This window comes from Cotesia glomerata, linkage group LG1 (genome assembly GCF_020080835.1).
Source record: "Cotesia glomerata isolate CgM1 linkage group LG1, MPM_Cglom_v2.3, whole genome shotgun sequence".
Taxonomy (NCBI): Eukaryota; Metazoa; Arthropoda; class Insecta; order Hymenoptera; family Braconidae; genus Cotesia; species Cotesia glomerata.
Window position 1 is genome coordinate 10456642 of NC_058158.1, and position 19395 is coordinate 10476036.

Below are 19395 nucleotides of genomic sequence, written 5' to 3' on the forward strand. Positions count from 1 at the left end.
CAAATGAAGTTACAACTCAGTCAGCGGGTGGCCGACAGATTCTTTTTACCTATCCTACTCTCATTTTTTGGCCGTCGGAGTATTTAACATAAAAATGATATTATATTGTATTCGGAATTGAGAAATCGAAAATTTAAACTAAACAGCGGAGTTTATATATTATATTACATTATATTATGGATCTTTTGAGACTTAATACACAAAATCGACATAACAAACAGAGCTAAACAGTGAGGACTAAATTCTCGCCATAAAATAAGTCACTCATTGTATTGAAAAGAAAATAATAAGGCATCGGAGGCGTGGGATCACAAGAAGTCGGGCTCTTTCATCTTCTTCTTTAATGTATTAACCTCCACACTTGTTTTCTTCAAAATACCTTTTCTCTTGTTCACATACATCCGCACCACAGATTTTCAACCAGCCTATAATGTGTTGTGTGTTATAGTTAGTTGTCCATATATATATAGATATATCTCTGCTTTTTATCTCTAATTTTCTCACCGAGCGAGCCGAAGAGAGCCATCATCACGAGACATTATTGTCGGGTGAACACCCCCGTGGTGACAAAGTTATTATTGCTGTTTGGCTACCGAGCTCCCGCTAAAATAGTCAAGTATGTGATCTAAGGGTACACGGGGGTGTCTTCTATCCAACACAAGTTGGACAGTTTGGAGGAAAAAATGCAGGAAGAGAAGTGAAAAAGCCGAAATAAATAAATGAAAAGAATATTGTCAGAGATATTAGAGACTAGGAGTTGAGGCGAAGCTAGAAGCTAGAAGCTAGAAGCTTGCATGAACGAATTTCTATGTAATGTGTGAATGGAATTTTAGATATTTGTGTGTATTATATAGATGAGCGAGAGTTTGGATATATATTATGTGAGAGGTGTCAAACGTGCCGACACCTGATCGCTCAATGTCCAGTCTCCTTTATATTTATTCCGTTTGTTGCTCAAAAAACCCTGCAGTGCGTCGGCGGTTCTCAGCTTGATGCTCCGTGTGTATATTATAATATACCTATATGATACACATTATATTATACGTATACGGGTGTTAAAGCAGCCAAAGGAAGAGAGAGAATGTGTTTAGCTTGCGGACAACCAGGACAAGTGGCATTGACTTTACCTGCCATGATAATGTTTTCTAAGAGTTCTCCGAGCTGTCACAATGAAATAAGATCTATTGCTTGATTTTTACTGTTTTATTGCTGTCTTTGGACGAGTCTCAGTCGATTGGTCTCTATTTTTTATGTAATTTGCTTTTATAATTCTGAAATCATCATAAATGTGACATGGATTGGCTTTTATTTATCACTTAGCGGGAGTATATAAATTTTTAGATGTTTTATTGCTTTTTGGATTATTGGAGTTGATTATTGACGCTATTTTGGATTTACTGCTGCTTAGATAGTCAATTATTTTTATTTACTAATGCAAAATAACACTGTAAATCCAAGTGTTTTAACAAAACACACATAAAGTGTTTTATTCTTATCTTGAAGCATTGTAGTCACTTTTAAAACACTTTCAGGTGTTTTAATTTCCTATGTTAAATGCCCATTTGTAGTCACTTTTAAAACACTTGGATTTACAGTGAAAATCATAGAAATTTCAAAGATAAAAAAATTGGGAAATTTCAAATTTAAACCCTCATATGTTCAGAATAAAAAAATAAAAAAATAAAAAGTTTGGAAAATCCAAAAGTGCACGACTCATAATGCTCATTTAATTATGAAATATAAAAAAAAAAAAAAAATAATATTATTTAGATTATGTACCTGTATGTATTACGATATTTCTCTTTCTGTTCACTTAATATAGAATTATTTTCCTAATGTTTTAAACATACATTATAATACTTACATGATTAAATAAAACTGTTACATTTTTGTATTTGCCATTAGGCTTATTGCCTTGGCATATAAATTAAATAAATAAAAAATAAAAAAAAAAATGTCTGTGATTACTTGCTACTTTTGCACTAATATTACTTTGTTTATAGTTTTATTATTATTGTTATTATTATCAGTTTCTTACTACCTATGTATTTTCAACAATTTTGTAATTTTATAATTATTTGGATTTATGGTCAAAAGGAGAATTATCTCCATGATCAGTAAATAAATAATAAATAATAAATAAATAAACATAAAATATTGACAAAGTTTTTACATACAGACAAAATGAATCCTTGGCAAAGTCATCGTAAGGAATTGTATATTCTTGACTACCTGAATCTTCAAACAATGATCTCTCGCCACAGGTGGTAATGACTTTTTTTATTTCTAAAATCCATTAATTATTCCGATCGCCTCCTCGCTGGGTCCATCACAACAAATACAACCAACATTCTCGACATATTAGATAAACAACAGTATCCAAGATACAAGATAGAAGTCTCCAGAGAAAAGTCTCCCAAAAGTGCGTGACATTTTCACCTGAGACACCAGGGACCTTCGTTCTCATATTAGGATGAAATGTTCCCACGTGATATCCTTGGCGTCGTCTGATGACCCAGACGACTCGGGACGAGCCAGCGACTGGATCAACATCAACCCGATCAGAGATTAAAACAAATTTTTAAATCTCAGCATCATGCACGACCACACCACAACACGGTGGCCAAAATTTCTACCCTACCTCTACCTCTGGTCACTAGACATCAGTATAGTATCAGACATCGATCACCTCCGCAAGCATACTCATCCTTTTGCATCAGCTCCTTTTTCTTCGTGTTTTTATCAAGTCACCTGGGAGAGTCCAGTGAAAGTTGTTGTTGTTAGGTTTGACATGTGATAGACTTTATCTATTCAAACAACACGCGTCTCCATCATAATCTCACTCACATGGGGTATAAATAACTCAAATATTTCAGCTAATTTTTTTCTCATACCAAGAAGATTATCCTTGACAATTAAATAAAAATTTTATTACACAAAAAAAATGTTTTATCTTAAAAAAAGTTTGTTTTAAAAATTTTTTATTGAAATTTTAAGATTTCTTTGTGTTGCACTGATAGAAGAATTTGTTTATATTTAATAAGCTTTATTAATTGTTAATAAATGATTTTTTAACATCATAGGATTTAATAAATATTTATTAACAGTTAATAAATTATTTATTAAATACGATTTATTAAGTACAATTTATTAACTGCTAATAAATATTTATTAATGGTTAATGAATACTTGTTAACTGTTATCAAATATTTATTTAAAATAAAAAGCAAAAATAGCAATTTTCTTTTGACACTTTTTAAAACCCTTGCTGGAATACATGATAATAATTAAATTCACTAAATAAATTAACGTTTTTAATATTTAAAAATATAAAAGATAATTATGAGCTTTGATAGAATTTGGTATTTTACAATAAACGTTATTATAATGTAATATAATTAATGCAAATAATTTATAAAGATGATTTTTGTTTATAAGCAATCTTCATATCATATGACATTGCAAGCGAAACAAATTCATTATTAACTGTTAATAAATATTTGTTAAATATTAATAAATATTTATTAACTATTAATAAATTAGAACTATTAATAAACCATTAATAAATGTACTTTCCTCCCAAATAAATATTTATTGAATGTTAAAAAATATTTAATAAATTAAATAATCGTCTTTAAATAAATTAAATTATTAATAGTTAATAAATCCTTCTATCAGTGTGTTTCGATAAAATTATGTAAAAATTAAGAAAATAATTTTCTTGGTCCACAAAAATATTAAATATTCAATACAAATCTTTTTTGACCAAACAAAATTTTTTTTTACTGTGTAAAAATTTTTAAAGTAAATAAATTTTTCTTTAATGTGTTTTAAAATCACCAAAATTTAACAAGCTTAATTTTGCAAAACAAATCATTGAAATATAAATCGATCAATTGAATATAAATAAATTAGATAAAATCCACTGTCAATATATTTAAACGACAATATTATCATGTACAATAATCAACCGATCGATCAATTGAATCAGTGTACCGAGCGAAAAAGGGCGTCGATCAAATGCGTATCTCTATCCATATCAAACCCTCAAATTAATATCCCGGTTCATTAGATCAATGTTTAAGATAATGTAACCCACACTCATACATCAATATCACTGAATCCCAATCGCAAGTAATACGAGCGCTTTGAACTGCTGTTAGTTATTTTACACACAATTCAATTTGTTAATTGTTATATCGATTTATTGTCAAGATCTACAAATGTTCATCTATACAGTCTTACATTGCGTGTGTGTTGTGTGCTATATTGTGTGTGGATAGCATATATGGCCAGAACATAGAAACAAAGAAAGCGGCTTCGTTTCACGCCACAGCCTTAGACCCACGGTGATGAGGAATCCATTAAGTGGACAAAGCATTTGGACGTGTTCTTTATTCCTATGAGGAATGCTTACATCTTTTTTCATTTTTTTTATACACACATATTTTTTATTTTCATTTTTAGATTCCTTTGTTTGACCACCACTTGATTCTATTCAATAGAAAAGAGGAACCTTTTTTTGATTTAGTCTAATTTACGTGACGATCATCATTTTTTTTGTCACTATATATATTTTATTTAAAGGCTTATCCTAATGAATTATTCTGACAAATTAGTGTCATTAGTCTTCAATTATATTTATCAACTCTATTGTGACCGAATAAAATTGTTTCAACACTCTTATTGTCGGTCTATACCATGTAATATCACCGCAATGATAATAATAATAATTGTTGCTTTAATTTATTTTACAAACCTCTCATCAAGGTATTTTTTAAACTTTTCAAATTACTCCAAGCAATCTTCATAATTATGGCGATTAAATTTAATTGGATTTGATAAAATATTTAAGTCTACAATCTACAATACACCATAAACTACACTGTTTATACTCTTGTTTATTTTAGAAAAAGAAAAATATTCAAAAATTAAAGAAAAAAAACATTTTAAAAAATTATTTGAAAATTTATTAAAAAAAAAAAACATTTAAAAATTGTATTAAAAAAATATTTAAAAAAATTATTTGAAAATTTATTAAATAAAAAAACATTTAAAAATTGTATTAAAAAAATATTTAAAAATTAATTTCAAAAAAATTATTTGAAAATTTATTAAATAAAAAAACATTTAAAAATTGTATTAAAAAAATATTTAAAAATTCAAAAAGCGACATGATGGCCGAGAGGACTAAGTCATTATCCCGTTAGTTTGTTCGTGCATCTTGTCGTGAGGCGAGGGTTCGAGCCCCGACGGTTGTTCGAATAGTTTCAACACCAACCGTCGGAGATCGCTCCAGTAGCCGGCTGTACTGGCATGGGTTTTCTCTGTGGTTTCCCCATCGCCACTATTCCAACAACCGATAGAAAGGGGTGAGGAATAGGGTAAATACAGTACAGAAAGCACAAGTCGGTCCACAGCCGCATTGAGAATAGAGTTATGTGCAAAATTATATGTTGATTATAAAAAAACGGAGAACATGTTGATAATAAAAAGTGGATAACATGTTGATTATAAAAAGAGTTGAACGCAAAAGAAACAAGTGTTAGTTAAAGGGGCGAAAGCCAGGTATAACATTATGAATGTTATATGATAACAAAAGAGGCACTTGAGTGGTATTACTGTGGTAATAGCAAAAATGTGGAGAATATGGGTTACAGTCTTATAAAAACCAAAAGAGGTATACAAGTAAAAACGATATAATAATAATATTTAAAAATTCATTTCAAAAACATATTTTAAAATTTATAAAAAAAAAACAAACATTTAAAAATTTGTTAAAAAAATAAAAAAAGTGATTTGAAGGATTAGAAAAAAATTCATAGCAAATGGTACAGTTGTACCAATACAAAACCGTAAGATGTGTGGGGTAACCTGATCGACTTATCAATAACCGTGTAATTATAGTATACCAAAGAGTTGGTAGGGCTCAAAACAAGCCATAATAAGACGTAAGCGTCTTTCCCACGAGGTAACCTTATATCCTTATGGTAGTACCGGCGTCCGGCCGTCTTTCATCCTTTAGGACTCGGGACTCGGGACCTGAGCACCCGCAACCAGAGCTTTGGCTCTGACATACATAGTACAGTCAGTCTACGGTCTTAATCTATCCTGCACTGTACCAAGTCCGTTTTATCCGCATAATTGTACGATAAATAATAAATACTTGCGCGTATTTCTCGACCTTGCAGCACCACATGGATTTATCCATTCAAGCTTCTTCTCGCTGTGCAGGAGCACATACACACTCGCACATAACCTATCTACTCAACTGTTTTCACCCGTTGTTTTGCCCGCGAGCCATTGTTGGCGAATTAATTTATTACGACCCAATTATCAGTGTGTTACCTGCCTGTCAGCTGGTCCACGTTTTTTGCACGAGTATTTTTAAACTCACGTGGATTTTTTTGGAACTGAGTAACCTTGAACTTTTTTTAGTCCGTTGGAATTGTTTTTTTAATTATTCGGAAGAAATAGAATGTAAAAATTGCGGAAATAATTTTATTCTGTTAAAATTTTGTAGGATATTTATAAAAAAAAATTTTTTTTTTTAATTAAATGGAATTAGTTTGCAAAAATAAGAGTAAATTTTTTTATTGATTTTTAATTAATTTTAAATAATTTAATAATTAATTTTTATTGATTTATAATTAATTATTAATTTCAAAAAAATTCTGAGCCAGAAAATTTTTGTCAGGATAATTTTTTCATTTTTTTTGGAGTACAAAAAAAATAATCAAATTTACAAAAATCAGTCTTTAAAAATTAAATAGTCAAATTATTAAATATTTAATTTAATTTGAGAATTTTTGAAACGTAAAAATAAAAATTAAAAATCTAAATTTGACAGAATTAAATCTGTAGAATTTCCTGTAATTTCAACAGGATTTTTCCCGCGTTAATTATAAATAAATAAATAATTAAGAGCTGAATAGCTCGTCTGTTGCGTATAAGGTTCATGTAGTCTCATGAGAGGGAATGCGATCCGAAGAATGTCGAGAGCTTTTATAATAAAAAGTAATACATCCAGTTACACAGTTCGATAGCTCAATCGCGCGAACCGAATCCCGAGTGACAAGCTATGAGTCGCGGTATGAAGGAGAGATGCCAGAGGATATCCCGCGGCACATCAAAGACGCTAATGCTCCTTCCTCCTTCTTTTTATTTATTTTTCATTTCTTTTTTTCTTCACGTTGATTTTTTTATAAATGAATGTATCTTTATATTACGAGGTTCTATCTCCGAACTAAACCATCTACATTTAATTCCACTCAGCACTCAGCACTCGCCATTGACCAGGTATCGGATTCTCCCCCAACTAAGTTAATACAAGATACCTCTTACTTATACTCTGGGCTTAGCTACGGTGAGCAAATAAATTAAATCTCCAATCAATTTTATTTTTATCGATATATTTATATGCGTTTTTATATACAATTCTCGAAAAACTAATAAAATAAATAAAAATTTATAATAAGCAATAAAGAATGAAATAAAAATGATAAAGTTTGTTGTTTATCATCGTGACTATCTGCAATTTCACGTGAGATATTTTGTTATACTGGTTTTAAAACCGAGTACCAGTAAAGGCGTTATAATAATTTTAAAAGGTGAAATTTTTCACTCAATAAATCTGTTTGCAATTAGCAAGAACAGCACGCGATCCCGATACCTTGCTTACACTAACATAAACATCCACTTACGGACCTAACGACACACACTATACAGACCAACATCTCCACTAGAGGATAAATGACGTCATAAGGAACGCGAACCAGGACGACCGCCTGCCGGGCCCGTGGTTCACCGGTTACCTGCAAATGCGACCACGTTATCCGCATATATTTTCTTCAAATTAAACTCTTTTTTGTTTCCCCTTTACATCCCATAAAGATCCAACTTTGCTTACTGCTTTTTTTCCTCACTCAATATATTGTCCAAGTATCAAAAAAAATTTTAAAACTTCTTTAAGTAGTGACAAAAAAATTGTAAATTAATAAAAATCAAATTCTCAATTCAAAAAAATCATTTTAAAGATCTAGAAAATTTTAAAAATAAATTTTTTTTTATCTAAAAATTTTTTCCTTAATTAAAAACTAGCAACCTTGCAGTCACTATGTGACTGCCGTGATTTGTGAACTATAAATAAATAAAATTTTGCTTTTGCTTAGTTGCACTGTAGTTTCTTAAATATTGACGTTTTTAAAGATATAAGCTCATCCCAATGTTACACTCATCAAGAGCTTTCATTTGAGTACCCACTTGCATGTTTGATATATTTGTCATATATACATATATATAAATATATAAAATATATGAAAAATTGATGTGGGTACTCAAATGAAAGGGCTTGATGAGTGTAACATCGGGATGAGCTTATATCTTCAAAAATATCATTAGTTGACAAAATGGCAACGCCTAGTTCTTAATTATTGACATTTTTTAAGATATAAGCTCATCTTGATGTTACACTCATCAAGGGCTTTCTTTTGAGTACCCACTTGCATTTTTGATATATTTTTCATATATACATATATATAAATATATAAAATACTAGCTGATACCCGCCCGCTTCGCTGGGCATACAATAAAATTTTATGTTGTAACCTAGATGAAAAATATAAACAAAATGATTAATTTCAAAAAGATAATTAATATAAATTTTGAATTAGAGAAAAGTGATTGTTTATGATAACCGGTGTTAGCGAGTATTAAATATATGAGAAAAGTATTTTATTATTAATAATCAATCAATCAATGGGTCAGTTAGTCAGTAAATCTGTCATTAGACAGATTTCCGCATCACCCATGACGTACTGTGTAGTGAGATGCGTTCCCATTATAATAATGTTATCCTAAACATTTAGTCTAGACCGGATAGGTCAAATGGTAGAGTAGCCGACATGTCACCGGAAGGTTCTGGGTTCGAATCCCTGTCCGAGCTATCTGAATTTTTTCTCGCATATTCTGTAAACTCTTATTAAGAAGGTCCTTCCTATTTCTTTCTCAATCTCTTCCTCCTCCAATTATTCTGTTACGTGAATGTTGGAACGCTTCACGTAATAATTATCCGTAACTCCTATTCTTTTCCGCTTCATAGTATTATTTAATTTTAAAAAATGTCAATAATTTTTTTAATTTTAAAAAAATGTTAATAATAAAATACTTTTCTCATATATTTAATACTCGCTAACACCGGTCATCACAAACAATCACTTTTCTCTAATTCAAAATTTATATTCATTATCTTTTTGAAATTAACCATTTTGTTTATATTTTTCATCTAGGTTACACCATAAAAATTTATTGTATTCCTATCGAAGCGGGCGGGTATCAGCTAGTTATTAATAAATTCATAACAAATTAAGTGGTATTAAAAAATATATTTATTATTACTCATTTTATTAGAAATTATCTTAAATCGACCGTTTTTTATAATAATTTAACGATATCGTTGTGAAATTTTAGAGAAGACGCATCAGACACAATTTACCATTTTAATTTTAATCATTAAAATCAGTATAATCATTTAACAATATCAACTTGATAATATTTATGTTTAATTTATCTGTGTTATGATATAATCGAGTTCATCCTTCATGATTATTCCAATACATATAAGTTATTTCAGTTATTAATGATTTAGCTATTCTTTCTTAAAAAACGTATGATTATGAATTCCTACTGTCCCAACAGTCAATCGATAAAATTTAAAATCAATCATTTTGACAGTTATTATAGCAACGGTAACCATGATAACGGTAACCATGGTAACGGCAACCATGGTAACGGCAACCATGGTAACGGTAACCATGGCAACGGTAACCACGGCAACGGTAACCATGGCAACGGTAACCACGGCAACGGTAACCATAGCAACGGTAACCATGGCAACGGTAACCATGACAATGGTAACCATGGCAACGGTAACCCTGTCAACGGTAACCATGGCAACGGTTGATTAGCGTGGGTGGTTGTAGGGGGGTTGAGTTCGATAATTTACGGGTGCCACTGATGGTTTCTTAGATTAGAGGGTCAAAATGATATTTCGCTCCCAAAAAAAGAGAGAGATATAGGGAAGGGGAAAGATTATAGGGCACGGGAGGGGAGGAGAAGAATGAGAGGGAGGGGAGGGGAGGGCATATGTGATGGTAGACGAAAAATTCATTTTGGCTAGGAATTGCGTAAAATCCGTTCTTAGTGAGCGTCTACATCACGAATGGAGTAACTATGCTAAATTTCAAGTCAATCGGGCGAATAGTTTCGGAGATCTCGTGATGAGTGAGTGAGTGGTATTTCGCTTATATATATATAGATATGAAAAATTGATGTGCGTACTCAAATGAAAGGTCTTGATGAGTATAACATCGGGATGAGCTTATATCTTCAAAAATATCATTAGATGACAAGATAGCAACGTCAGTTCTTAATTATCGACATTTTTTAAGATACAAGCTCATCCCGATGTTACACTCATCAAGAGCTTTCATTTGAGTACCAACTTGCATTTTTGATATATTTTTCATATATATATATATATATAAATCAATGTGGGTACTCAAATGAAAGGTCTTGACGAGTATAACATCATGATGAACTTATATCTTTAAAAATGTCAATAGTTCACGAGATACAAAATATTTTCTTAATTATGTATCTAGAGATAGAGTATTTTCTAATGCACCCTAAATACTTATCATTATAAATTGGCTATCGGTAAAAATTATATGAAACCTTGAAAAGGCACAACTTTTGGTCAAGACCTTTCCAACGATACCAAATTTAATTGTAAAAACCCATTTTATCATATAAATACACTGGCCACAAAATTTTTCTATTCTCTCAATAATATAGATGATCTAATTCTTCAAAATAATTTTCTTAGTTCAAAAATTTTTCAAGTATTTACAAAATTTCTCATAATTATTTAAAAATTAAAATTTATTTAATCTTCAAACAAACAACGACGTCAATATTTTAAACAAATGATTACATAGTTCAAATATAGAAACTCCCTATACAAATAATTATGTTATAGACAGACTGATAAACGGGTCGGTAATATTAGAAAGAAAAAATCAATTAAGCATACAAGTTGTTAAAAAAAACACACTTGTATTTGTTGTATGTAAAAATATTGTTACATTTTTAACTGATCAACGATTGGTAATTAAATCGAAAATGAAGACAGAGTTGAGCGTGTGAGAATAAGCTGAGTGTAAATATTTAAAGATAGTGAGTAAACAGCTTTTTATCGATAAAATAAACGAGCAATTTGATCAGCTAGATTGTGATTACTTTTAAAACGTATGGCTGGTGATTAATCAGGAACATTATCACCCGGATAATCCACTAGTGCGCTAAAGTATGATGTTACGCCTCTTACTCTGGTCTTGGTAGTAGTCACGGTATAACTAAACGAGTTGCACGGTGCTTGAAAATAGGGGTCGAGAATTATCTAGTCATTCTCCAGCACAGATGATCATGGGCTGTAGGCACGCGATCGCATAGTCATTTCTATTTCCATTAATAAAAAAATTATTACACACTCTTACTTGGTAAGTATTGCCGTTAGTATCCGCTACCAACTTGCTGCGAGCCTCTAGTGTTTATTATTTATTTGATTGCTCGATGCAAAAATTAAAAAAAAAAACCAGAAGCCTTTTTGTACACAAACATCTAAATAAATTTATTTTTATCTGATTATTATTACTACTTACTTATCTTCTGAATGAGGATAAAAAATAATAGCTCATTAAATTATTAAAATGAATATTGGCTGGTTATTTTTTTTTTAATTAAAATAACTATCATTTTTATCGGGTAAACAAATAATTAATGAATAAATTTTAATGACTAAGTTTAGCTGTTAGTTATTTATATATGCGTGTGTAAATATTATTAATGGAGAAAAATAAAGGTAAACATGTTTAGATAGTAACTTTAATTTTATATCGTGTAATAGAGGATTTTATTTGCATAACGGATAAAGAATAAAATGATCGGGTATAAGCAATATCTCAATTACAAGCTTACGGGTCTCGAGATCAATCGCACGCTCGTCAGACCCGCGGGATATTTATTGAGCGCACGGTAGCCTCCCCGTCCAAAAGATGACCGCCTCAAGGCTTGTAATTATTTTTTTGATCCGTGAATTTGACTATTTTTAAGATTGCAGTTTTATTTCAAATGCAGATTTAAAAAATTTTAAGGCCGTGTAGATCTTACAATTATTAATGGATTAAATTTTGAAATTTTTTAAAATTGATTCAAAATTTTGAATGCTATATTTTCATCATTTTTTTTCTAAATAACTTTTGAACGCGACAATTTAGTGGATTTTTGTAAAATTTATATGAAAGTCGATAAAATAAGCTTTTGATTTCATATTTTGGCACATTAAATAATTTTTTAATGGCAAAATTAATTAATTTTTGTAGAACTTACTCAAAAATTAATAAAATAAACTTTAAATTAAATTGAAAATTTATTTTGATAGTTTTAAATTGACTGACTGAAAATCTAAAAAAATATAGTTAGTATAAAAATATATTTTTTGTTGTTTGGATTTGCTGTAAGCTTAGATATATTATATATATTTTGAATTTAAAACATGCTTCATTAAGTAAATTTACAAGAATTAAAATAGATATCTGGCTAAATAAAAGAATAAACTAAAAAATATACCGTCTAAAAAAATATTATGACAAAGTATGTTTGATAATTGTTTAGTAACCACTAGCTCTGCTTTTACAACAAGGTTAGTGTAAATTTTAAACACCGGGACATTTATTTTAGTCAAACTTGTAGTGTATGGTGGCTTAAGAACACACGCGACAACATTTCAAAAGCAACTATTATTTAAACAGTAGCTCAAGGGATTAAAGTTTTGGTACGTGCTCGCAGCACGTTTTTCTCGAGTATTTTGATAACGCGACTGTCGGTTTCTCTTTAACGAACACATAAATATACGCTCATGTGACTAAATTTTTTCTTGTATTCTTGTACATATATTCTCTACTGAATACGAGCATGAGATAGTTGTTTAGTATAGTAACAACTATTGTACGAGCAGAGTTGAGTTGAGTGAAGTAGCTAATATTGGGATTTACATAATTAGATTTATATTATTTTTTCAGGTTCCACAATAACCACTGCTCTGAGATTTTTCGACACGTGCACAAGGAAAATACTAAACAGTATTTTGATGTCTTTTGAAGATACCGTCCAACCAATTGGTTAACATATTCTCCATGTCATCGAAATAAGCGTCGACGATCACTGTGGGTGAGTTTTTTTATAAAATTTCCTTAAAAATTCTTCAAAGTATTAAAAGAATCTTCATGGCTTTAAAAAAAAAGTAAAAACAACAAATTTATCCTCAAAATCGTGCTGAAAGTTGATGATTCTAACCCTTTGTTCCACCGTCCAAGCGCATAGAATGTTCGAGTGATACGAGGGTCTTGATGCCCGGTTCGGAGTTGTCACTCTCGAGCGTGTGCATAAAAAAAATAATAAAGAAAGAGGATAGAATTCCGTAGGGTAGGATACTGTTTAAGGTATATAAAGTATATGAAGATCAAAAGCGAGGGCTTGACGAAAAGATCTTCTTTCAAGATAGCCAAAGGACTCTCCGTGTTCCTGGCAAAAGTGAATAAGCGATTGGTGGCTGAGCCTTGAGCCTCTTCATTGGCTTACCACGTGCCCAAGTGCCCTATGAACCATCAATTCGCCGATACGAGTGCTTTGTATATCATATAATAGTATTCCCATACGCTACAAGTACGCAGTACGGGCTCTTGAAGAATACGCGGCTTGCGCCAATCCGGAAGCGGAAGCCACCTCTCGACGGCGTCATGTACTATTATACTGAGTAGACGTAGAGTCTACACTTAACCCTTATTCTGTTATTTTCGTACTGATAAAAGGATTTTTTAATATTTGATAAATTTTTTTAACTTAATAAATATTTTTCAACTTTTTAATCTATATTATTAAGAGAATAAGCGAAATTTTGTGGCCAGTTTATTTGTATGATGAAATGGGGTTTTATGGTTAAATTTGGTACCGTTGGAACAGTCTTGACCTGGAGTTGTGCCTTTTCATAGTTTCATATTATTCTCACCAATAGTCAATTTGTGATGATAAGTATTTAGGCTGCATTCGAAAATGCTCTACCCCTAAAAACAAAATTAAGAAATGGCTTTGTATCTTATGAACTATTGACATTTTTAAAGATATAAGCTCATCCCGATGTTACACTCATCAACAGCTTTCATTTGAGTACTCGCATCAATTTTTCATATATTTATATATATTATACTAGCAGTCCGCCTCAGCTTAGCACGGGTATTTAACAAAAGTTTTCGAATTATTTATAATATAAGATAGCCTATGTCACTCGAAATATCTGAAATTAAAATAAACTTTTCAACTTTTTGGCCTAAAAACCTTGTAGCGGATGCAAAAACGATTCGATTGGTATATAATAATCATGAAAAAGAAATTTATTGAAAGTTTTGAAGCCTATTTTATGTTATTTTATGTCGTTTTATGAACGCGGCCATGTAACAATGAAAATTCGAAATTTCTCAAATTATAATAAATTCTTAAACTTTTTGGGCTGAAAACCTTGTAGCGGGTGCCAAAACAATTTGATTGATATACAATGATCATGAGAAATAAATTTACTTAAAGTTTTGAAGTATATTTTACGTTATTTTCTGTCGTTTTATGAACCCGGCCATGCAACAATGAAAATTCGAAATTTCTGAAATTATAATAAACTTTTCAACTTTTAGGCTGAAAACCTTATAGCGGGTGCCAAAACAATTTGATTGATATACAATGATCATGAGAAATAAATTTACTTAAAGTTTTGAAGTATATTTTACGTTATTTTCTGTCGTTTTATGAACCCGGCCATGCAACAATGAAAATTCGAAATTTCTGAAATTATAATAAACTTTTCAACTTTTTGGCCTGAAAACCTTGTAGCGGGTGCCAAAACGATTTGATTGGTATATAATAATCACTAGCAGTTCGCCCCGGCTTAGCACGGGTATGTAATAAAAATTTTCGAATTATTTATAATATAAGATAGCCTATGTCACCCGGGGATATTGTAGCTTTCCAACAGTGAAAGAATTTTTCAAATCGGTTCAGTAGTTTCGGAGCCTATTCAATGCAAACAAAAAAACAAACATACAAACAATCAAATCTTTCCTCTTTATAATATTAGTATAGATATATGTATATATGAAAAATATATAAAAAATGCATGAGGGTACTCAAATGAAAGCTCTTGATCAGTGTAACATCAGGATGAGCTTATATCTTTAAAAACGTAAAAATTTAAGAAAGTACAGTACAATTTAACAAACAAAATAAATATTTGTTGAAAGCTAAAATATTTTTATATTAAACAAATAAGTAAATTAATTTATTAACAGTTAATAAATTCTTCTATCAGCCCATGAGCAAATACAAAATAAAAATTTTCCAATCAACGTAAAACTCTAATCCGTGATAGTAAACAGTTGGTCGTAATAATTCAATAAAATAAAGAGTGCAATTGAATATTGGTTGCAAAAAGAAGAAAGAAAAAAAATCAATAACACGGATTTGCTGTTTATTAGGTCAGGACCTGCATACATGTCCCGCAACAATCATTAATACGGATTATCTTTTGGCGTTACATTTCATGATTGAGTGCGATACCACTGCGACCACCATACAGCATCCCCCTCGATCTATTTTCAAGTAATCCCTCGTGCAAACCAACAAACAGTGACAGCTGTTGACGTTGTGTATCCGCTTTCGAATTAGCTAACCGCCGATTTTAAGAATCTGCATCAACTATCAACTATACTGCATCACGTTCCTTGTTCCTTTGTCTGGTTCTAGTCTTAGTTCTACAACATACAACACATTGCAAAACTATTGGTCCAAATCTTGCTCGTCCCAAGATTACCAGCGAACATTGTCATCGCATCAATAATGCAAATAACAGAACAATGTCCGTCTTTTTTTTCGAGTCAAGAAGACTCATTCCTCTCCACTGGATTCTGGATTTATTATTATGTCCTAAGTAATCGCAAATCGTTTAAGCCAGAGAACGCTCGATTAGTCGGGAACTATTCCGAGTAATCCCATTGGTTATTGAGGGCGTAGTTTCTCTGATGTGCCGCAAATGTTTGAGCAGGGGACCAACGAAAAAATGTCATTGAGTGGAAAAGTAAAATAGCTTTGCTATTAGCCACTGGATGATTTGGTGGTTGCACGATAAAAAGCTATAAGAAATTAGGTAAATACGTGGTCGATCAAAGAGACGATAGATCAAGGCAGTATCATCACCGATTGACGATAGAGCACTTTGTACGGCACACCTGGAGTGGCTCACCTTTCACGCGAAACAAGATCACTCCTTGAGATTACGTTCTATTTTACTGCTGTCTTATCCGGCTAATCGTAAAGAGTTTAAGCCCTAGCTCGAATCCTAGGTGATGCTGGTTGTTGGATCTTGATGATGATCAATAGAAGACAACCTTAAGACAGATGTCAATGCGAAGGAGCTAACGGGTAATGGTGAATGTATAGGAAGAAATAAAGTATATAAGTGCTGAGCAAGTTTTGAGGGATAGAAGGTGGATGTGAGAAAAGGGAGGTATAAAAATACTCGGTTTCAACAGAAGCGGTACTGGGGAGTGACTATAATCTGACTAGCAAATATTTAGATTGCCGTATTGATACATTGAGTGTAGACGGCCGAGTAAAGTATTTTGGGGAGAAAAAGATAAATAATCCGGGCTGACGTGGATAGCAAAGGACACGAGTGTGTTTTCTGATTATTTGCTTTCTACTGTGATTCTTTGAAAACACTCCGGCAAATTTCGGGATATTGATGTTAGATACGTCATTGTAGGGCTACTGGACATTCTAGGTATGTGTACTCTGAATTACGAACAATTGATACTTCTAGGGTGGATATACAATGAAAATATTGTGGGAATTGGTTGATAGATCTTAACCCTTTGTAAAAGATCTGTATTTTTGGAAATTTTTTTTATAAATACGCTCGATCATTTTTAGGTAGATTTCTTTAGAAATCTATCTATTGTAGCCGGTCTCATATCGTAATTTTTAGAAAATTTTGTCATAATATGTTTTATTTCATCGAGTAATGACGAAAAATGGCATTGGCTCAAAAGTTTATGTATGTATATATAAACCATGTCAGCAGGATTGCGCCCACAATTCTCAACCGATCGTCATGAAATTTTGTGAGCTTATTCTGTGGATCAATACCAAGATAAAGTTCGAAGATGAACAAAATCGGCCGGTTAGTTTACGAGTTATGGGTGTTTAAAAATTTTTTTCATTTTCAAAAACTTTTGAATTTTGTAGATTTTATGAAAATAATTTTCCAGATATAAAAGATAGATAAAATCTATCAAATTTATCTTAAACTTCATTTAATTATCTTCAATATAAATTATCATCTGTGTAGTTTTGATAATTTTTTTAATTAATTTCGTGATTTTGAAAATTTTCAAAAATTTTTCAATGAACGTATTTCGGGCCTTTTTCTTCAAATAATTTTTATGCCGTAAAAGATAGCTTAAATTTATCAAATTTATGTTAAAATTTACATAATTATCTTCAATTTGAGCTATTATTCGTCGCCTTTTGATACATTTTTCAATTTATTTCGTAGTTGATGGGAAAATTAAAAAAAATCTAGAATAAATAAATTTTTAGCTTTTATCATCAAATGACTTTCATCTGTTACAAATCCTATTTTTTAGGTAGATGTTTTTGAATATCTATTTATTGTAGTCGGTCTCATATCGTAATTTGCAAAAATATAATAAAAAATACATTTCAGGACATTATTGCCTTTTAATAACGCGTTTTTTTTTTTTTTTTTAATATTTAAACGGGAAATCTACCTATCCATGTCGGGTATGGCCGAATGGCGCTTTTTTGATATTATTCACTTTTGGGAGTTTAAAATTTAAAAACAGGGATTAGATTCTTTCTCGGGCTGGTTCTTAGAAATAAAGGCTGATATAATATAAAAAGAGTAAAATATTTTTGTGAAACTTAGAGGCTTTATTTGAAATAAGAATTGAGATTGTGAAATAGAGATCGCGGTTACAAAACCATTATAAGCTGTTATTTAATCAGGTTAGACGAGCAGAAGGCTTATTACTAAACTAAATAAGAAAACAAAACCTAAAAAAAAAAATAGATTTTAAATTATAACCGAGCTAATCTTTAATCCACTTAATACATAACTATTGAGTTAGAAACACGTTTTAAATAACATATTCTATCGTTTAGATTTTGAAGCCTTCGGTGTAAATATATAATTAAAATTATATATTTAATTTAATTTAATTTTGTTAAGTAAACACGAATTTCTATCGAATTTTACAGTTGAATATACTTTAGATGATTTAAATATCTCTCTCTCTCTCTCTCTCTCTCTATATATATATATATATATATATATATATATATATATATATATATATATATATATATATATATATATATATATATTTAATATAAATTTAAAAGAACGAGCGTTTAAATATAACGTGTCGTAAAAAGTGATCCAACGTCCAAACCTTTCATTCGCATGTTTTCGCAAAGGTACCGACTAATTCGCAGATGTATATATGTATATAAATTCCCGAAGGACTCGTCATAAGTATTCGGCTTTTGGTGCTCAACAGTCTAGATCTTAAGCCGACGGTAATACGACGTCAAGCCGGTAAATAACCAAGAGAAGAAACATCATTTGGTTTTATTCGCTTTCCTAATAACTAATAACTTATCAAATAAAATTTATTCATCATTTTAATACATTTACAATTAATCCTTTTTGATATTTCGAACTGACAGTAAATAAAAATTTTAATTTTCTTTATTTTATTCAATAATAATTCAACAATACGCCAAAATTTTACAGGCAGGATCAAAAAATTTCCTGTCAAGAGAAAAATTTTTGAATCAAATGAAATTTATTCATAATTTTAATACACTGACAATTAATCTTTTTTGATATTTTTAACTAACCGCTGTAAATAAAAATTTTAATTCTCTTTATTTTATTCAATAATTCGACAATAAATAAAAAATTTCCTGTAAAGAGAAAAATTCTTAAATCAAATAAAATTTACCTGAATCGAAAAAAAAATGTATTTAACAAAATAATATTCTATTCTAAGAATATTTCTCTACATAGTATGTGTTTAGTAGAAATTACACGGAAAACATAAATATGTGTAACGATTTCGTGACCTCTCGGCAACACGAAGCATCTATGCTATATATATATTCATACATTCTGTACGTAAGTAGTAGTATAATCGTATTGAATTAATG

At 30.6% G+C, this 19395-nt stretch overlaps 1 long non-coding RNA gene across 2 annotated transcripts in view; it reads left to right on the forward strand.

Moving 5' to 3' along the window:
• LOC123274368 overlaps positions 1 to 19395 on the forward strand; it is a 169729-nt gene that overhangs the window by 77359 nt on the left and 72975 nt on the right. For both annotated transcript variants that reach the window (XR_006511501.1, XR_006511500.1), the window contains exon 4: positions 13140 to 13287. This is a non-coding gene — a long non-coding RNA (uncharacterized LOC123274368). The remainder of the gene's footprint in view (positions 1 to 13139; positions 13288 to 19395) is intronic.